Source organism: Rhipicephalus microplus, chromosome 10 (genome assembly GCF_043290135.1).
Source record: "Rhipicephalus microplus isolate Deutch F79 chromosome 10, USDA_Rmic, whole genome shotgun sequence".
Taxonomy (NCBI): Eukaryota; Metazoa; Arthropoda; class Arachnida; order Ixodida; family Ixodidae; genus Rhipicephalus; species Rhipicephalus microplus.
Window position 1 is genome coordinate 19,253,167 of NC_134709.1, and position 22,553 is coordinate 19,275,719.

The 22,553-nt window shown below is 48.6% G+C and overlaps 1 long non-coding RNA gene across 1 annotated transcript in view; it reads left to right on the forward strand.

The window, feature by feature from the left end:
• The window catches only part of LOC142774179 (uncharacterized), a 108,740-nt gene that overhangs the window by 11,199 nt on the left and 74,988 nt on the right, over positions 1-22,553 (forward strand). The gene's annotated exons all lie outside the window — the stretch shown is intronic.

The following is a 22,553-nucleotide window of genomic DNA, read 5'->3' on the forward strand; positions in this document are numbered from 1 at the left end:
GAAAGAGGCAGCAAGAATGCAAGAACCAGTGCAGAACTTACGTTCAGCCGGGCACTATCGCTATTCAGATATCAGTTACTGCGGTGGGGCTATTAATGAGACCATGGTGCCTAACCACTAGACATCTAAAAGCTGTTGGTTATGCTCTATGACCACGTTACTCACAAAGCTTTGTCGGCGACTGTGCACCCTAATGGGTGCTCATCAGCACCCATTAGTTGTTGCACCCTTTTTGCACCCTAGTTTCCACCCTTTTGATGTGTTCACCCTTTAGGTTCCGCTTGTAGGGTGCTGAGACGCGAATAGGGTGCTCAAAGGGTGTGCTTAGGGTGTCGGCACCCTTTTTGCACCCTTAAGGGTCAGAATCGGTTTACTGTGCAGGCCACGCGTTCGCGTGTTCTCTTTCATAAAGAACGACACTGTACATGGGCGAAGAGCACCGCAGCGCCTTCCCGCGGCTGCCAGAGAAGCTCGAGAGGGCGCACTGCGTAAGCGCATACTTTTCTACCTACCAGCTGTGCTTTCACTCCCTTGAACTGTGCGCACAGCGAAACGCCAGAGAAAAAGGCAAGCTGTCACTTTCGCAGTCGCTAAGGAACCACTGAGTGATGATATCGTCAGAAAAATGCGTAACTTGTAGTGGCAGTGCTCGGTGCAATCCACTTCGTCGCCTTCGTTCCAAACGTTCCACGGCGGCAAAAACCATAGTTCTTCTATAGTAGTAGTTTCACAACGATTATGCTACAGAAATTTCAAAAATTTCTTGCGAATGCGTCAGAAGTAAGAAAGGGAGGAACTGAATATTATCATTTTGTCCCGAAGAATGTAAACATTGCAGCTAAGCCTCATGAAATAACCAAGCATCCAATGAGCCCAATCATGACTCTTTGATCATAGGCAATATGCAACGAAGATTACAGCGCGGCTGCTGTAGTACGTGAGCCACTGTGAGCTAAAAGTTTTCTATTGTGGTCTTCTTTAGCGTAGGGCATTATCGGCGTCAAATGAATCGTGAACAGCGGAGCGCGTGGCCTAAGCGTTAGCAAATCCACAGTAGGCACCATCCGCTCACCACCACTGACATGCACTCACATCCGGTTCAGCAGCACTGTGCCCCCCCCCCCCCCACACACACACTGCAATATCGCTTGCTTGTGTTTTTGTTCTGGCATGCTGCTGAAAATGCATGGTTACCGGCAGGGGCATTCACTTACGTTTTTTTCTTTACTTCATTTCGAATATCAGAACTATAGAAGATAGGCAACGATATCGAGCTGCCAGAGGTTTCATGTGGTGGTGCCAGACCGGATGCGCGTGCCTTTCAAGGGTGGTCACCGGACTGTGCTCACTGTATCTTTGCTAATGCTTAATCGACACGCTCCGCCGCTCACGTTTTATATGACGCTGATAGCACACAGGCTGTCGGCCTCCTTTGGGGTCAAGCTAGACTTATGGCAAAGCCTGAACGACCCTGTCTGTGCCCGTATTTCACGTTGCCTCGCGCGGATCGCTATAAGCGCGGCGCGGCCGTGTATGGAAGTGCGTCGAGACGGCCCGGCCCCAGCGCTTACACTGTTTTCCCAATTTGGCGCGTGCCCGGCTCGCTCGTTTTGTTCGTGTACGCACTATAGCGTGCGCCCCTCGCGAGCTGTAAAACACCGATGCACCGCCGACCCATTACCGGCCGTGAAACCATTGCCGACACGGCCGCCACGCCCACCGAGTTGCAGGCCGAACCTTCACGCAGTAAATCGTAACCGACCCCCCGCCCCCTCTCCTTTCTCCGTTCACACACACGCACACTACTTTCTGTACATAGCGTGCAACACTGTGGAGTCTAGCAAGAATTCTTGTCGGTGCTCACGCAAAAACAAATGACTCAATGTTTTTTACGTAGTGTCATATTGTCACGAGGCCGTGACGAGGACGAAAGGACCAGACTGTCATGTCCAAGGTGGAACTGCGTATTTGACCAAACTTGTGGCCGGTAAACGGAAAGTCGGATCGCAGTGATACACACTGGTACTGATGTCGACGAACGGAGCGTCGGCCGTCGATCAACTGACGAGTGGTGAGGCGCGTCGGCATTTATACAGGTACCCTCGAATATCCCAACGTTGTCGCTATAGTGGCCACGTAAGTTGCAGATGAGTCTGTAACGTTGTCGCTATAGTGGCCACCTAAGTTGCAGATGAGTCTGTAACGTTGTCGCTATAGCGGTCACGTAAGTTGCAGATGAATCTGCGACGTTCGCATTTTGCGCGTAGTCGGATCGCAAGGTTTTATAGATACGATTACCTCGATGGTTCTTAGTTAATCGGCGTGGTTGCGCAAGGCAGAACAAGTTACACACGTGTAATGGTATCATAACGAAACGTGAGGAAGGAGCGTGGTATTATATTCGACCCGCGTAGGTACAATGAAGGGAACTTACGAAGAAAATCAGGGATGGAGGGTGGTAACAAGGTACAGCCTGTGATGTGTGGTGCGCGTTCAAAGTGCGCGCCTTCGAAAAGTGCGCGTCACGGAAAAAAAAAAACAAAAGGAGAAATACCAGAGTGCACGTGCGGTGCTGCTTAAACAAGAATGACGACGTTAAAGAGCGTCAAGCACGAGGATGCGTGGCAGGACGTGAAGTAAACAAAAGGTAAAACATCCAATGGGCAGCGAACACGGAGATTTCAAGGCCCAATGGCTTGACACCACGAAACAGTAGTATCTCCAATGAGAACGAGACAAGTGGGCCAGAGCTGAAGCAGGAGCCTGGGGAGACCAGAGCAAGGGGAATTCGAGGCAGGCAGTGCAAGCGGAAGGTCGTCACCGGACCGGGCGCTGAAGATGGGCCGTTGGGTTCCGGACCCGAGCCTACAGGACTTCCACCGGCCGGGGCCTCCTGCTGTCGGGTTCCCGCTCCAAAGGACCGTGGCCATCCGGTCCTGAACTCCTTTCCAGGGCCTGCGGACTTTGGTTCCGGCAGGCGAGCTACAGCCGTCGGGCTCCGGGCCCGAGCTGTGCGCCCAGCTGCTTGACTAGGTCGACCCTAGTTCCCGGACGCGTCGCCACCAGCCTGCGTTCTCCCGTCTCCGACGTGTCCACGCTCCTCAAGCCGAAACCATCACGATTTGTTAGGGCTTTTCGACGTGTCGCCAGCAGCCAGCGTTCCCTCGTCCTCGTCCAGCCCACGCAGTGACGCAGGAGTCACGGCGTTCCGGTTTCTCATCACCGCCGAAAACCAACTTGTGGGTGAGACTGCACCGATACTCTTGCGCTACTCCCATCACTCAGCCCCTTTCGAACGTTAGGTTTAGTTACTGACTTTGAACGTTTTTGTTGGGTGTTTACAGATGTGTTTCGTCATGTCCAGTCAACTGTTTATTAAGTGTTTTGTTTTGTGAGGAATCTTTGCCTTTTTTCTTTTCAATTAAACTTTTTGTGTGTTTCTTGGAAACCGAACGGCTTTGTCCTTATTAGAAAAACTCTCCGGGGCTCAACCAGGAGAAACAAATCAGCAACAAGAACCTCGCATCACAAATTGGCGTCCGCGACAGGACAAAGTCGTTTGGTTTTCCAGTAGATTTTTTGACGCGGTTAACACGATGACGAACACGTGGGAGTTAATTGAGTTGGCGGATAAAATGGGACTGACGGGAGCGGAGTTTAGAGTATGGTACGAGGAGCGGATGGAGAGGGAGCGTGAGCAACGGGCTGCAGAACGAAAGGCGGCGAAGGAAAAGCTTGAATTGGTGCTTAGAGCTAAGAAGGAGGAGCTAGAGCGCGTAACGCGTGAAAATAAAGTGTTGCTAGAGCGTCAGACACGCATACTGAAGCAGCAGCTCCAATTAGAGAGGGTGGACTTCGAGCGGCGACTCGAGCTTGCGATGGCGAAAAGGGGGCAGCTGGCGATGCAGAAGGTCGAGCAAGCGGTGAATGTTTGCTCCGATAGCAGCGTTTGCTGGAGGGAAGTCGATTCCTGCAAGGTTGGCCTCGAACCTCGCGACAGCCTTACTTCGGAGCGAGAAGCTCAGATAGAGGAAGGCAGAGAGGTGGACAGCCAAGAAGGCAGGAGTCATGAGGAGTTTGTTGAAGCGACGGAAAGCTTCTCTGGCTGGGAACATATTACTCCCGTTAGCTGCTTGGGGACCTCTGAGAGGCCAAGCACCTATGAAGAAGAGCGCCTGGATATGGGCGACCTAGAAGCTGTGGAAAATGTTGTGGAGCAAAGCTTCGATAGCAGGGAACGAAGAAGCTCCATTCAGAATGAGGTGTGTATCAGAACGTCTCAGAGGCCGAGCACATTTCGGGAAGGGGTAGGGCTACCTCTCAATAGCTCCATGGAAGGAGCGCTAGAACGTCATTGGGAAGATGGCAGCGAATGCCATGAAGGCTCTGATATAGTGGCCACTGATTGTTTTGTACCGACAGAGGTAGCAGCAGGCACCACGTCAATGGTCCTAGACCATACGTATATCTCACTCAGAGAGAGAGGGGATTCTAGTTCACAGGATAGCGTAACTGCTATTTGTCCGAGAAAACACGATGGGAGTGCTGAAGCACTCTTCAAAATAAACAGTATCGAATCGGAGGTGGGCTCGATAGTAGGTATGGAGAATGCCAGACAGGGTCTTGAACCTGAGAACGTGATTGGTTTTGAACCTATAATTAAGTCCACTCAAGATGAGCTGTATAATGACCGAGCACAACGGCATCCCTTCTCAAGAATCCAGGAACCTCACACGCTTGTCGGAGCGTTTGGGCTTGCTGAGGGCACCCCGAGCTTGTGTTCATTAGATGGTGAACTAAAAGAAAGCATTTGTGTGAGAGATTGTGGCATTTGGACATTCGTGTCTCAGTGCGTTTCGTGTCGACGCCGACGGCTCGAGACCGCGCCCTGTTCCTCTGTGACCGGTAAGCGTTCATGTGGCCGGCGGGGGCGCAGACACGCGTTTCAGCGAAAGTGCATAAAAGCATGTTTGCCACAGTTACTTTCGAAACGTGCGAGAAGGGCAGTGCGTCTGGTTTGGGACGCGATAACCTGAGTGTAGGGTTAGAAAACCGGTAGCTCTTTCTGGACTTCGACTTTTAGATGCGGACACAAGTAGCTTTGTCCATAGTCGATTTTGTAGTAAAAAGGTTTATTCCGGGTTTCAGAACTTTTAAATGCAATTGGGTGAATCTAAAGTTTAAGTGTGGACATTTGGACGATGTAGCGAACTGTAGCCCGGTGATGTGTTGAACTGCGTGGTGCAAATATGTGGTTTAATTGTGACGTAGTGCAGAACGCGCACTCATCGGCAGTTTTTTTTTCTAAAAAAAAAAAAAAACTTGAATAAAAGGGGGGCGTATGTGATGTGTGGTGCGCGTTCAAAGTGCGCGCCTTCGAAAAGTGCGCGTCACGGAAAAAAAAAAACAAAAGGAGAAATACCAGAGTGCACGTGCGGTGCTGCTTAAACAAGAATGACGACGTTAAAGAGCGTCAAGCACGAGGATGCGTGGCAGGACGTGAAGTAAACAAAAGGTAAAACATCCAATGGGCAGCGAACACGGAGATTTCAAGGCCCAATGGCTTGACACCACGAAACAGTAGTATCTCCAATGAGAACGAGACAAGTGGGCCAGAGCTGAAGCAGGAGCCTGGGGAGACCAGAGCAAGGGGAATTCGAGGCAGGCAGTGCAAGCGGAAGGTCGTCACCGGACCGGGCGCTGAAGATGGGCCGTTGGGTTCCGGACCCGAGCCTACAGGACTTCCACCGGCCGGGGCCTCCTGCTGTCGGGTTCCCGCTCCAAAGGACCGTGGCCATCCGGTCCTGAACTCCTTTCCAGGGCCTGCGGACTTTGGTTCCGGCAGGCGAGCTACAGCCGTCGGGCTCCGGGCCCGAGCTGTGCGCCCAGCTGCTTGACTAGGTCGACCCTAGTTCCCGGACGCGTCGCCACCAGCCTGCGTTCTCCCGTCTCCGACGTGTCCACGCTCCTCAAGCCGAAACCATCACGATTTGTTAGGGCTTTTCGACGTGTCGCCAGCAGCCAGCGTTCCCTCGTCCTCGTCCAGCCCACGCAGTGACGCAGGAGTCACGGCGTTCCGGTTTCTCATCACCGCCGAAAACCAACTTGTGGGTGAGACTGCACCGATACTCTTGCGCTACTCCCATCACTCAGCCCCTTTCGAACGTTAGGTTTAGTTACTGACTTTGAACGTTTTTGTTGGGTGTTTACAGATGTGTTTCGTCATGTCCAGTCAACTGTTTATTAAGTGTTTTGTTTTGTGAGGAATCTTTGCCTTTTTTCTTTTCAATTAAACTTTTTGTGTGTTTCTTGGAAACCGAACGGCTTTGTCCTTATTAGAAAAACTCTCCGGGGCTCAACCAGGAGAAACAAATCAGCAACAAGAACCTCGCATCACAAATTTGGCGCCTTCGAAAAGTGCGCGTCACGAAAAAAAAAAAAAAACAAAAACGTTCAAAGTCAGTAACTAAACCTAACGTTCGAAAGGGGCTGAGTGATGGGAGTAGCGCAAGAGTATCGGTGCAGTCTCACCCACAAGTTGGTTTTCGGCGGTGATGAGAAACCGGAACGCCGTGACTCCTGCGTCACTGCGTGGGCTGGACGAGGACGAGGGAACGCTGGCTGCTGGCGACACGTCGAAAAGCCCTAACAAATCGTGATGGTTTCGGCTTGAGGAGCGTGGACACGTCGGAGACGGGAGAACGCAGGCTGGTGGCGACGCGTCCGGGAACTAGGGTCGACCTAGTCAAGCAGCTGGGCGCACAGCTCGGGCCCGGAGCCCGACGGCTGTAGCTCGCCTGCCGGAACCAAAGTCCGCAGGCCCTGGAAAGGAGTTCAGGACCGGATGGCCACGGTCCTTTGGAGCGGGAACCCGACAGCAGGAGGCCCCGGCCGGTGGAAGTCCTGTAGGCTCGGGTCCGGAACCCAACGGCCCATCTTCAGCGCCCGGTCCGGTGACGACCTTCCGCTTGCACTGCCTGCCTCGAATTCCCCTTGCTCTGGTCTCCCCAGGCTCCTGCTTCAGCTCTGGCCCACTTGTCTCGTTCTCATTGGAGATACTACTGTTTCGTGGTGTCAAGCCATTGGGCCTTGAAATCTCCGTGTTCGCTGCCCATTGGATGTTTTACCTTTTGTTTACTTCACGTCCTGCCACGCATCCTCGTGCTTGACGCTCTTTAACGTCGTCATTCTTGTTTAAGCAGCACCGCACGTGCACTCTGGTATTTCTCCTTTTGTTTTTTTTTTTCCGTGACGCGCACTTTTCGAAGGCGCGCACTTTGAACGCGCACCACACATCACACAGCCTTAGGGAGTAATCAAACTATGGATAAAAATATCTGTACCTCAGTACTAAACGCAAGAAGCAACGCAAAACAACCAGTGATACTTAAGCTATAGTTAACAATGTTCGAGGCGTGAAAATATGCACAAAATATCATAAGGTTTTTTATTCATTTGCTTAGGGCAAAGCGTAGGAAAAATCATACTTGGTTGTTTTTCTTCCATTAGATTGATCAACAAATTACAAAGGTTACCTGGAGAGGCATTTAGCGCTTTCGATTAAGTATACCAGAATGAAATCGGTTGTAAGGGGGGACTCGATGTATTCGATTAGAATGAACACACCTAATTTGAAAGGATAAGGGGTTCACTTACCATTGTGTGCCCAAATATTTTCTCTCTTGAGGCTGATTACCGAGCGAAGTGAAGTTAGCTACCTTGAAGAGCCGGCAAACTGTGTCGTGCGGTATTTGTTCCGCGTTTTTATATCGTCCTCATTTCCGGTTTCAAGGTCTCGTGCTCGGCTCTGCAAAACCACGAAGGCCGATCACGAACCGCGAATCGTTATGCACACTTTACACGGGTCGAATCTTGGACAAAGCTTGATTGATTTCATTGGTTGATTTGTAGGGTTTAACGTCCCAAAACTATAATATGATTATGAAAGACGCCGTAGTGGAAGGCTCCGGAAATTTCGACCACTTGGGGTTCTTTAACGTGCACCCAAATCTGAGTACACGGGCCTACAACATTTCCGCCTCCATCGGAAATGCAGCCGCCACAGCCGGGATTCGATACAGCGACCTGCGGGTCAGCAGCCGAGTACCTTAGCCACTAGACCACCACGGCGGGGCCGAATCTTGGGCGAAGCTTACAAATCTTTGTACGCCTTCTATACGGAAAGGAACACAGTGCCTAACCATGCGCAGACGCTTTCTAACCAAGCAGCTCAACGAGCACTCGCGCCAGCAACGGGTGGACGAAGCCCCGTACATTTCGATACGCGTGCGCGTTTATCGTGCTGCCGCTATAGCTGTGTTAGTAGTCGTAAAAATGGCGCAACGTGCTGCACAGCTTGCTGAACGAGATCGTAGTCACGTGCTCGCCACAGATGGTGCGAGCTTCCTCTACGTTGTGTTGTGGCTCCGTGGCAGGGAATGTTCTGTACAGGCATAAAGACGCCACGTGCGTTTACGAGCCTGTCAGGCGTCTCTGAACGCACAACCCAAATTAGTAACCCGGCCAAGCAGGTTATTAAGGCCGAAGCTTTTAGATGACTGATAAAACGCGAAAACTATACCATTGGCGTCGACGGCGTCCAGCGGCGGCGGCCTCAACGCGAGTGATGCCGAAGAGCATCGTCCCGTGATGACGTCATCGTATCGCAGATCGCAGAAATTCCGTGACATCATGACGTCATTGCATGACATCATCCCTTGGTTAAGGGAGTGCGGATCATAGAGTCAATGCGAAACCAGATGTAGTGCAGAAAACTTTCAATGTCTCTGATCTTGGAGGCCGGGCAAAGCCACGTTAGCTGCGGTAAGCTTTCGGAGGGAAGGGAGGAGGAGGGTTGGGTAAGATCAATACACTGACTTCAGGCTTTATAGACTTCAGGTCGTCTGAGGCAAATGCAAAAGGAACCCTGTCACTTCATCTTGTTGTTGTTGCTGCTGCTGTTGCTTCCGACTTTTATGCGATTACATTAACAGAACACATGCACTGTCGTAGAACTTACAAATATAGCACTGTGGCCATATAAAACCCTCGTGCTCGAGGCACTCCAACATGAATTTAGCACCAGGAAGATGGAGCGTATTTACAGGTTCTTAATCAACCCTGCAGTGTCATGCTATCATTGAAATTTAATCTTGTACGTCGTGGGCCACAAAAAAACTTGATGCTGCGGAAGTAAGACAATTGTAGTAGCAACAGGAAAATGCATGATATATCATTGTTCAGTGCTTACTGCAGGCCCGTCGCCAGGAATTATTTTTGAGGAAAGCCCACTTGCTGAAGATCTTGACTTTTTTTTTTTTGAAAGAGACCAGTTTTCATTACTTATTTTCGGTGGAATGCCCCGTCGAACAGAATTTCAAGGAAAAAAAAGGGGGGGGGGACCCCTTAAGGCAGCAGCCCTTCCCCCACCCCCTAGGCTACGAGCCTGACCTAACGTGGCCACTGTGGCATCGGTAAAGAACACACAGATGATGCTGCTGAAGATGCCCACAAATATGGCGTGCCTATAGTCCACTCCACTGTCAACAAATGAAGCATCTGCAAAGATTCGTACGCTCGCTACGGATCACACACCATCTACGTGGGAAACGCCCGCTTTATTACATACCCGCCTTCGTACTCGTGGTTCATATAGTTTAAATTTCATCTGGACTACCCCGATCCATAAGGACCGTTCTCAGCCGCCGGTGGCTTGGGGTGTCTTTACAAACGTCCTTCCCTTCCACATTCCATGGTGCTGCCTGCGACCACAGCGCTATATAGTGAGGAGGCTCTCAAGGCAAAGTTGATGGCGTGGAATAATCGCGATTAAGCTTGGTAATTAGACGGCATAACGGTCTCAAAGACATTGCATTGTGTCTGGCATACTCCGGTGTAGGGTTTATTAAGACTATAATTGAATTCCGCAGGAAGTTTGAACGGCAATATCAGGAAAGTCTTCAGAAAAAGGAAACAACTAGCCATTTCGAGCAAACACGCGGTCTTGTATGTATATATATATGTATATATGTATGTATATATATATATATATATATATATATATATATATATATATATATATATATATATATATCCACAAAAACCACCTGCAAGGAAAACGCTTTTGATAAGCGAGGAGGATGCCCTCACGGGCCATACGCCTCAGATATGCGGCGTGTTAAGTGACAAAATTACGCCTCTGAAATCCACGTGCGATTAACACGGAGAATGCAGTCGACCGCAAAATGGCCCAGTGATAGAGCGGCGAAATTCAGCGGCTCCCGCGTAAACGATGGAGAGATGGCAGATAGGTGGCCGATAATTGAGGCCAGGTGATACCTATAGTTTAATCGGGATGCTTAGTACCTACGCTGCCGGGCCAGGAAGGGGTAAACAGAATTACAGGGTAAATGAACGCTACAGGGTAAATGAACCGAATTACAGGGTAAATGAACCAAAGGGGCAAGGGTTATTTTACACTGTGCACTTATGCGGGCATTTGGGTGCCCCTATAGAGAGAGATAAAAGAGTGTTGCTAATTTTAGACATCGATAGAGATGCAAAGGCGGTGGTAGTGTATAAACACTGCATATATAAACTCACGGGGCTTAAACTCAAATGCTTATCTTAAATGCAGGGACAGACTCGCATATATAAAGTCACAAGGCTTAAACTCAAATGCTTATCCTAAATACAGGGACACACTTTGTGGCACGGGATACTTATCGGGCTCCTGCTCAAGCCCCAAGAGGTGGGCGTCGCTTGCGACCGACGGCACATTAACAGAGAATACCGCAAAAGTGTTACTATCGTTACGGGGAAGAGGATGGTAGTTTGGTGATCCAGTGAAAAGTAAACATTGACATGCGCCTAAATTACGTGAGAACACATACAAACGCAACGAGCGATGATAGGGTTAGGTGGCGACCTCAATAGGGGCACTGTGGTCGATTTCTGGGGTCTTCCCGTTGAGGCGACGACGAAGCCTCCGCGAAGATTGAAGTTACAGTATGATGGTCGAATTATATTTAATTGATGGTGATTGCGCCAAAATACCATCCGGTTGACGACGTGTTTTTGACATGGATCGAATTATACAGCCTGCAGGCTTAACAAACAGCTTGCTATCGAGTATGAGATGACGAGGGTTATTTTTCGCAAATTGCAATATATGGAGTCACCCGGTAGGCGTCATATTCATTCTTCGTCACAGATCTGCAAATAACCTATACCATCAATTAAATTTTCTTCCACGTTATCTCAAACGTATATAGACTAAGTTTTGTGTTTTTTTTTTTTTAGCTTGTCTGTTGAACTGCCACGTGAACCACAACGTAATAGCCACGTGTACGCATCGTTTTAATTTCCCAGAAGTTTACAGTGCCCGTATTATGCTTATGTATTACAAAAGCGCATCATATCCTGCTGAAGGTAACCATGTATAGATGCGAAGCAGCGGGCGCTAACGCTTACACTGGCAGCGGCGTTGACTGCGGCGCTCATCGTGGCGTTGCGCAGGAGCGAAACCTGGCGAGGCGCAAAGCACGTAGTGGTGGATCGGTGTTTCCTACTGGGACATGTCAGTCGCTGCTAATAGGCAATGAGAGACGGACGACTGCGATTGGACACAGATACGTACCCGCGTTCAGCTTTTAGTTAACACGCACGCTGGGAATCAGCCCCGCCGATAAACCCCGGCAAGACACCCGGGGCGATCTACGGCACGTGCATTTCGAGTGCCGCAAATCCGTGCGTAGCGGATTACGCATCGAAGCACGCCTAAATCATAAAACACACTCGCACCTAGGCTATAGTCCCTTAAGCTCGCATCTAGAGCACATCGGCGTACGGGGAAGAACTGCAGCGTTCGTGAACCAACTCTGGGGAGGAAGCGAATGCGATCAAGCGCCACGGCGCGGTCGTCGACACGAACAAGGCCAGAAAACACAATCGCGGGAAGCGCGATGCTTAAGAGAGATACTGTCTCTGCACACACACACACACAAAAAGCAGATCCCAGCCTTCGTATCAGTGTAGGAAACTTAAAAAGAAGAAGAAAGGCACCCTTCTTCCTTTCACCGCGACTACGGAGCGACACAGTCTCGAGAAAAAAAGAAGGAACCTACGGCGAAAGCGAGCGAAGCCAGAGACGAAGCGAAGCCAAGTAGAGATGGAAACGCGAGCCCGTCCTTGCTCCAATTCTCAGCGCCCGGCAGGGGGAGTAGCCTCTGTTATGCGAACGACTGCGACGACGACCGACGCCACCGTATGCAGCACCTCGTCGGAAGCTGCTGCTGCTACTCCTCGCGTCCCAAGCAGCGGCGGCCACGCCGTTAATTTCGATATTCATTTGCGAGTCGAGGTCAGCCGGACGCGACCACGGCGGGGAGAAGCGAGGACCAATCTGTCTTGCGCTCCTTTCGGTTATCGCCGCGCGCCACACCGCGCCTCGACTCGCCCTATCTTTTTTTTTTTTTTGCGTGTATGCACTCTCGGCCGCACGCCTGTTGTGCGTGCGTCCGTGCCACAAGCAGTCAGGCCTCGCCGCTTGAAAATATAAGCAACGGCATGCTAGTCGGGCTCGAAGAGCCTCCATACCCAAGGAGTCCCGAAGCGAAATGCATCCCAAGCCGCCTGCCCAGGCTGTTTCAGTGCTGCTGAAAGACAAGGCGTAGTATCCGCGCCGCTGCAGCATATCCATCCACCTTCGCTCGAAGGTCTGTGCGTGCAGCCACCGCCGTATGGATGAGGTCGGGTTAGTATATGTATTCCTAGTGCTGCGCAAGGCGATGCCGCGAAGAAAGAAAGAAAGAAAGTGAAGGCAACTTCATCACCCGTGCGGTTTCGCTACGTTCATGTAGATGCTACCTATCGTGAAATGTGTGCGGCTGTTAGCTACGCGAATTAAGAACGAGGCAATGGACGCGAGAGTGCTGAAGGGAAACGCTGCAGTAAAAGAATTGGACCTTGTCAGAGCGGTCATAAACGGAGAATGGTGGGGTGGAGTTACAATAGAGCTGTTAGTCATGGTAAACATCGCAGCGCCGCGCTTCTGTTGTATGAGAAATCGCATAGGAGGACTTGTAGTGACTGGGCTAACGATATGTTACCCATTAAGCAGTTAGACCGGCGAAGCAAGGTGTAGTCGCTTTATAGGACAACTCCCAACGCTCAGAAGCCTTGATTATACCGTTTCAGCAAAAGCGCCATTTCTTGGCAATCTTTTGAACCCCGGAAGCCTTGGGATGTTTGAATTCGGTTTCCAAGGCCGGCTTTCATCGATTCCACGTGTTTCAATCAATGAGGCTTTTAACATGCTTGGTTCAAATACTAGTTCGGACGCGTTTAATAAAATAAATACGTAATTGTGCATGGATAAGTGTCCTGCCACCCTTAAAAACCCTTCCTTAGTACTAAATAAAGTGAGGGTAATATGGTCAGACCATAAAAGTGAGCTATTAATTTGCACGCATTGCTGATGATAATAAAGAAGGCAAGGAAAACAGAGGAGAAGGAAAATTCAGGGGTAATAATCGGACCGCAATAACCTGGTATGCTGCCTTGAACGACGGCACTATTGAGAGGCATGCTAAAAAAACGGTAAAGAAAAATCGGTGAATGAGCAATGCCGCTGGAGCCAACGTATTGACAAGCGGACTCGTGAAATCCATTTCTCCTCAAGTCCCCTGGTCACACTCTCGTGTCAGTCCACGTGTGAAGTCCACTTGTGATGTTCACTAGTAAAGCCCACTTGTCATGTCTACTGGTCAAGTCCACATCTCACATCTACTGGTCAAGTCCATTTGTCATGACATCTTGTCAAATTCCCGCGTCATCTCCTCGTGTTTAAACGTTAGATGCAATGAAATGACATTCTTTGTTCAAGCATTTCTCATAAATCCAGGCCGCAATCTTCCACTGAACGCCTATCTTGTTCAGATAAAAAATGCACATAAAGAGGTTGTCCAGCTCTGTTACTATGGGCAGAATCCTCCAATGCTTCTTACGGTCACAAAACTTCGCTGTCATGCTCTGGGGTGGCTTAATACTCGGTTCAAACTTATCGAACTTTTAAGATTTATCGAACTTTTAAGCAGGAAATTGCCAAGGAAAGAATCTATGATAATACTCGGGGTAGTTTTCTACTGTTTGAGGCCAGGACAGGAGCATTGCGAACCAAGACATATCGGGCCAAATAAGAAGGGGTAGTCACGGTATGCATTGCATGCGGAGAGGAGGAGGAAACTGCCGAACACCCTATAGTTCAGGATGATGGCGCAGAGTTTTTCAAAGCACTGGGGTTTAGAGACAGGGAGGACAAAATAGACTCTAAGCGGGTAGAATTAACTAGAAGGAGGTTATCTGATTGGTGGCTAAAGTCAAGGCACGAGTGAACATTAAACCATTCACTGCAAAGTACCAGTCCTATACTTCACTATTTAAGGAAAAAAAGAGATAAATCTAGTTGTTGATTCACTAAGTATTATCTAGGTGGTGGCAGCCGCAGCCCGATCTAAAGGGTGCGACCGACCGACCGACCATATATGATGAAAAGGTGCCAGATGGTGGTACTTGGAGTGTTCTCCAGACGGGCGGACAGACAGACGGACAGACGCACGGACGGACAGATCAACCCACGGTTGGACGGATGCACGAACGGATGGACGGACGCTTCGCCCCACTCATCATCAGTCAGTCTGTGGATATGCTGTAATTTTGCTTAGTGGGAGCCGAAGTTATTTGGTTGATTAATATGTGGGGTTTAACGTCCCAAAACCACCATATTATTGAGTGACGCTGGAAATTTCGACCACCTGGGGTTCTTTAACGTGCCCTCAAATCTGAGCCGTGGAATCGACGCATCTCTTGAAAGAAATTACTTCGTGGAGGGTGCGTACAGATTAGCGTAATCAGTCTTACGACGAGGTGCATGATATAACTCCCTCATTTTGCCAACGTAAAGGTCAATTATTCAAAAAGTCAATTAACGTAACATGATTAAACCACGACAAAAACTTGCACTTGTTACATATATAGAAGGAGCCAATCTGGAGACACCCGTAGAGTAACGCAGCCGTAATTTATATAGCTCTTAATAAACCGCTGCGAGGCTTTAAATATATATAAAGTTAGTATAGGAAATAATGAACTCTTTCTTCTTGGAGGTAGTTCGAAAGCGACTTGAGAGATTCATTTTCAAAAACCAATTGATCATGGCTATGCCTACGTAATATTATGCCTAAAATTAAAGCAATGTGCAACAGTCTGCTCAGAAAAAAAAAAAACACCTTGAGATAGGTGGAAAGGCGTTGGAAGCTGTAAAGGAATACGTATGCTTAACACAGGTAGTAACCGTGGAGCCGAACCATGGTAGTGAAATAACTAGAAGAATAAGGATGGGGTGGATCACATTCGGCAAGCATTGTGAAAATCATGAATGGCAATCTGCCACTAACCCTCAAGAGGACAGTATATAACAGCTGCATCTTGCCTACCTACGGAGCAAAAATATGGAGGCTTACAAAAAAGGTTCAGCTTACATTGAGGACGAAGCAGCGAGCTATGGAAAGAATGATAGGAGTAACCTTAAGGGACAAGAAGAAAGCAGAGTGAGTCAGGAAACAAACCCGGGTTGAGGATATCATAGTTGAAATCAAGAAGAACAAATGGACATGGGCCTGACACGTAGCACGTAAGTAGAACAACCGCTGGTCATTAAGGGTAACAGACTGGATTCCGAGAGAAGGCAAGTGGGTGAGGGGGAGAGAGAAAGTTGAACGAAGAGATGAGAATAGGATCTTCGCAGGTATAACGTGGCAACGGAAAGCACAAGACCGGGTTGACTGGTGGATCATGGGAGAGACCTTTCCGTACAGTGGACCTAGTCAGGTTGATGATGCTGAATATTATGATGATCATGATGATGATAATTATCAGACAACTACTTTGTGGTGATTTGTTTTAATTTATTCGTATATCAATGGCTCGCCAGCTACGGAAAAAGCTTGAGTGAATGCGCACGTCCTCAGTGTGCTCGTAGATATGACGTTCAGCAATCTGTCTCAAAAAAAAAATGAAAACAACATTCAAATGAAACGAAGCTGCACAGATCGCCAGATGTGATAAAGTGAGGAAAAAGGGGGAAAATAAAAATAAAAGAAGGAAAGAAGGGCTCGTTCTTGTGGTGTGACCAGTGGAACCAGTATACCTACGAAGCTCCGAGGGTTTTCATTTTTAGTTTATTCCACTTACGGGATTCGCGAAGGCTTCATTTATGCTTGAACGAAATGATTTCCTCTACCATGTATACGTGCTCCTTCATAATGACGAAGTAGTGGTCATGTAATAACTAAAATGGACCTAATTACCAAGAAGTTACCAATTAGACACACTACGACGCACTCTTGCCTGCCTATATCGTGTCATCCATCTTGTATTTTTGCTGATCAAGGAAGCGGGAAGAGGCATTGAGATGCAAGGAGCCTTAGCAACAGTTTTCATCTTAGCGTAATAAATCCACTCCGTCACTCTAATGACATGACGGTTTTTTTTAGTAGACATAGTTTGTTAAACCATTTTTCAGTTCAAACCATTCCAGTTTTCAAAGGCACAGTCCATTGTCATGGGCCGTTCAGCAGGCCCGTGGAGCGGCCGATTAGGCTTGGTTTAACGGTCCCGGCGTGGAAGTCGCCCGCTGCGCGCTGGCGTGTGCCTTGCAGGGCCACAATAAAGTTTCGCAACCAACCAACCAACCAACTAACTCCATCGTCATGAAACATAGGCTGATGATTTCATGAATGAGCATCACATCGTGCTTTTTTTTCTCGAGTTAAGGTTTACGCTGTTAAGTTTTAGAAGTGAAGCAGTAGAGGAAACGGATGTTGGGAAGTGGCACTGCAGATGTCCAATCCACTGTCGGGCGCTTTAGCCAGCGTTCGGAGCACGCATGTAAAAGCACGCTTGCATAATCCGGAAGTGATCTCACGGTCACAATAAACATACCGCTGCTAGAGCCCAACTTCATTATAACTAGTAATTACCAGGACGACATTCGGGCCTGTTTCGTTTAAGGGGTCACCTTCACTGATGGGCAGATAGGTACAAAAATGCCAGTAAGTGCCAGGGGAAAACGGTATATAGGCAAGAAAGCGGAATGCTGTGGTTGCTGAATCTCCATTATCTTTCTTTATGAAGATGATTTAAATAGAGACGCAGTGAGGTAAGCAGGGTGCTTAGCTGGGCTTTGCTCAGCTTTCTGCCCTTATTTTAAAGGGATGAAAATATATACAGCATGACCAACTGCATAACGAGGGCGGCACAACGAAGGTGTTTCTTCACACAATCTTCTCTTTCCCCACACTCCTATAGTATGACTGGAACGTATTACCGGATTTTGTTTTCATTCCGGGCAATGTTTGTTGTAATGTACTATTGTGATGGTTTCGTTTACACATTCCCTTACCTTTTGTTCTTATTGGCGATAACAACCTTATTATCATTTATTACTTTAAAAAGGAGTAACACGCGGTACTCGATCTGCATGTCTCCTCTGCGATAAGGCCTTCGAGGTAAAGCAGGGATTCTGCCGATAATAAACAATGGTGACATGACTGCCGTGTGGTGGTGGGACCACAATCGCATGATGGTATAGCGTGACGACGGCATAACAGTGACACGGTGAGAGTCGCATAACGGTGACACGACAATATGTTTATTAACTTCTAATTTTTTAATGTTTTGTAGCGTAACACGGGGCGAGGTTGAGCAGTTTCACGCGGTTTTTTTGGTTAGCAGTTCTGCGCAAGCGCGAGCAACAGTGACGTCACACGGCGCACCGCTGGTCCACCCGAGGAGGCCTGGAAGCTCCTGGACAGACGTCACTAGTTCGCTTGCGCTTGAGATCGCTTGCTATAGTCCATCCGTAAGTACATCCGTGGCTCGTTCTTTCGTTCGTTCGTTCCTTGGTTTGTTTGTTCGTCGGTTCCTTCGTTCATTCCTTCGTTTGTTTGTTCGTTGGTTCCTTCGTTCGTTCGTTGGATTGTTCGTTTGTCTGTTCGTTTGTTTGTTCGTTCGTTTGTACGTTTATTCGTTCGTTCGTTCGTTGGTTCGTTAGTTTGTTCGTCCGTTCATCCATCTGTTGTTTGTCTATCCGTCCAACCGTAGCTCACGCTATACGTATACACTGGCTTAGCCGAGCTAAGCCACTGCTAACGTTTTTCTCACGCCTCCATTTTTGTGGTGCTTGGATTTTCTTTTCGTGGCGTCAGTGTTTTTCACCGCACGTGCAAGAGTCTCACGGGCAGTCCACGCTGGCACTTTCTGTCAACCAGGGAAACCGCTATCTGCCCCTCGGGCCATAGAATTTGAAGCTGCGCACTGACGCGCAAGTGAATACATGCAGCAAGGGAAAACCGTGCTTTTCGGATAGCCCATCGGAATGACGAATCGAATAGTAGCCGAAAGAGTGCCGCCAGAAAGGCACATAGTGGCATGTGTAACAGGTTTATATGCATGTTTGCGCTAGTGTAGTAGTGTGGTTATAAGCATCACCTTTCGACTAATGATTCGAAAATGTAGCATAATCGCATCCCCTGGAGGGTGACGGCGATGCCGCTGCCAGCGTGACACTTGCTTCGGTAGCGTAACCTCGCAGCGATTTTATAACAAGCACATACAATCGCAACAGAATTCATTGCTGGGATGGTCGGTTCGTAAAGCATTCTGCAGAGCGCCGGTTAAGTATACGGGATATAGAAGAATACACACACACACAGCACAACACAGACCTTGTCCTGTGTTGTATCCAGTCCATAATTTGCGCTCTGCAGTTTATCATGCATATTCACCTGCCGTATTTCAACTTGCGATTTGTACCGAAGATCGCGAGTTCGATGCCGGCCGTGGAGGTCACATTTCGACCAAGGCGAAATGGTATAAGCTGGAGCGCAGTGCGATGTCAGTGCGCGTTAAAGAATACCGGATGGTCAATATTTCCGGAGCAGTCAACTAAGGCGTCTCTCATAATCATATATCTTGGTTTTAGAACGTAAAATCCAACACATTATTATTAAGTTACGATTTTCACATTACAACTTACGAAGGAACAATAACAGGAAGCATGATGCTCTACGGAGCTAACTTCATTTATTAATATAGCCTTCAGGGCAACTAAAACAGCTGTCACACTGTGCACTTCTAATTCCGATTAAATTCGACTGGGATTGAATTACTCAGCAACAATTCGATGCATTTTGCAACTTGATCGAAGGCACCAATCCCGATAAATAAATATGATCTGGATCAAGCCTTATTGCAGTGTAAAGTGACCGTGCGACACCGGTATAAGACTATCACGTAGCGGTCGCTCTAAGTAGAAACAAAAGTCACAGGAGCACTTATCTGGAATTTTCTAGTTATCCGAGTTTCCATGACCACCAAGAAACCGTATGCACACACGTTCAATCAATAAGATTTCGCGTGCAGGTTACCATCTCTAGTTTTGAGGTTCATGCTGTTAGTTCTAGCTCGCAGACACGGGAATAACTTTTTTTGTTTTTTTTTTAGACAGGAGACGATTGGCAGGAGGTCTATTGGTTTGAACCGCAGAGCGGAGACAGAATTAGTTAGCTTCCAGAGTGGATGCTGTTATGAACGTTCGCATAAACGTTCACGTATAGTCGCAGCAAGAAAAAACAAAGAAAAAACAAAGAAAACCGCTGAAGACATGGAAAGGTGAGCATTAAGCATGCGCAGCCGGCAAATCCACGTCGGTAGGGACATTACAAATGTACCCCCCTCTATATCTATCCTCTTTCCGACCCTTTTCCCCACCCCCGTATAGGGTAGCAAACCAGTTCGTCTAGGTTAACCTCCCTGTCTCTTCCTTTTAATTATTTCTCTCTCAGTACCCCCCTGAAAAATAGGGCCAATGCAGAGCCCAGTTATATATCCACGCTATTTCAGAAACAAGTGATGCATGTGCGGTGCGTGCTTTCGACCAGCCGCGTTTTTCTTTTGTTCTCTCTCTTTATAGTGCGCCATCACGCGGTCTTCCTTTCCATCGGCTCCAAAGGACAGGCCGAGGGTGCTCGCTCATTCCCCCGAATCGCGCACGCTGCTTCCGAGCTACTTAACCGGCACTCGTTTATTTGGAGCTTAGGTGCGAAGCGAAAACAATCGAAAGTTCGCAATCCAGTAGCCTTCCTAGCGGGACATCGTTCATCCAGAGAAAGACACGACCTTTGCTCGAGCGACTACCGTGTGCCCCCCTCCCACCCCCCTTTTCTTTTGTATGCATGCAGTAGTTATATAGTATGGGGACACGGGCTTGGCTATGCTCACAAACTGCGCATACAGAAAATGGCTTCGACTACGGTGGGAGTCACTGGTACTTCTGGCTGCACCAAACCGCCTTGAGCGACACCGCCGAAAAAAAAAACAAAAACATTCGGTACAGCGGGACAGCAGTACAATGTGAGGGTAAAAGAAAAGCCGTGAAACTAAAACATTCCCATTGAGTTGCTGCAGCATCCCGTACGCAGACTGCAGTGAAAGTTACATCGGCCAGACTGGCAACTTTCCACAAAAGCTAAAACAGCGTATGTACCTATGACGTAAAAAAAAGGTCTCATCGAATGCGCTGACCGAACGCGCGAAAATGTTTGGATTCAAAATAAACCGTAATAACGCGAAAATCACGAAAATAACAAAGTGAAAAGAACTGATTGCCTCGAATCCACCCCGATCCAGACAACGGCGCACGCACTCATTCGAAATGAAAAAAAGCTGTTCACACGCCTTCTATCATTCAACTCCCCCATCCCCCTCCCATGCGCGGGGCTGCAAACCGGAAACAAGGATAAATAAACAGATGACTTCAACAAACAAACAAAGCATACAAAAAAACAAACTGCACCATGGTAAATAGACTTCCATTCGTGCATTTCGGTATTACGCGTTCATGTGTTCCAGGATCTGGGGTCATACCCGCTTCGCCCTCGGGGCCGGACGTCGCTTACGGGCGGGATCTGAATATAACCAACGCCGCGACCAAAGATGTCGGAAATCGACTACACGTAACACACGCGACCTTTTTCCCTTTCTCTCTACGCAGTTTCGGAGATGCTTCTCTCCGGAAAACATTGCGCACACGTACGCGTAGGACCACCGGCGTACGTCCCATCCGGTGGACACCGCACCCACCGCGACCTCGCGCCGCCGGAGAACGCCGAGCTCCTGGAAGCGGAGGTTCCACCCATGCTCAATATCGGCCGTAATTGGATCGCCCAGACCCCAACTCCGGCCATCCCTTGCCCTCCTCTTCCCTCATCAGGTGGCGTTGTACAACAACAATACTCGCACGTCGCCGACCAGCCTCCGGGATAATTGCAGTGCCGCCCCTAAGGTTATGCTCACTGAAAGTACGCGCCGTACGAAATATTCAGCGCCCTATGGGCATGTTGTGGCTTGTATGTAGCGCCCAGCGTAATGTCGTTCGTGCATTCACACTGCGGCGCCCCCTGGCGGGAATCTACCGCATATACGCAAGCCCATCAAGTCCTGCTTACCCTCTGCATCATAAAAATCTAGCTGCGGCGACCACTCCTACGGCTGTGCTAGCTGTGCGTACATGTCTCGAAGTTTGCTGGACAAGAAGATGGACGCGGGGATGCGCCAACCCCTACGGCGTCGCAACGTGCTTCGACGCGTGAGCGATGACAACGACGACATATAGTATACCTACCCTCAAGCATACATACAAACAACTGGCGTGCGATGCTGAAAGCTTCGTGAAAGACAGGACCCGACCGATTAGCGTCTATTTGCAATTAGGCGAGCCCCTATGACGTAGGGAAGCGCCACCCGCGGTGAAAATGAACTAAGCCGTGAGTGCCTAAGAGGCGAGGCAGGTGGCGCCGCCCTGTTGGTAAAAGCATGAATCAATTGGTTTCACTGTAGCCTGGTCTTTTTGTTTTGTTTTTTAACGTGTTAGCATTGCTCTTGCTATCGCCAGAGGGGCACCTACTGGCTCATCTAAGAAGGAACATTATCAAAAAAAAAAAAATCTGACTATATAGAAAACATCGCTTGACACTCATTACAATGGCGAGCTCCACGCATTAATGGCCAATGACGCTTTCGAGAAATATTATAGCCGGTAGCATATAGCTCGCTACTGAGTTGTCTAATTGGGAGCATTGGACACAAGAAAGGAACAAACAAGAAAGAAAAAAAAACACTATCAATAGCTATGAAAAACATCGCCATAACATTCATTACAACAGTGAGCTGTAGCGCAACACCATCATGGGTTTATGATGCAGTATAGCACCGATAATTGGGCGAATTGGCATTGATTCATGCTTAGAGTGGATAATGAGCGCACACACACACGGAGACAAAAAATATAAAAACTGCGACCACCATGATGCTTTCGAGAGGTGGTGTAACATGTAGCATGCTGCCTATAGGAGCTCGCAATGGAGTGCGACGGTATATAGCTGCGCCGGAGTGACGAAATTCAGAGTGAACGGTAGCAATTGCAATGAATTGCG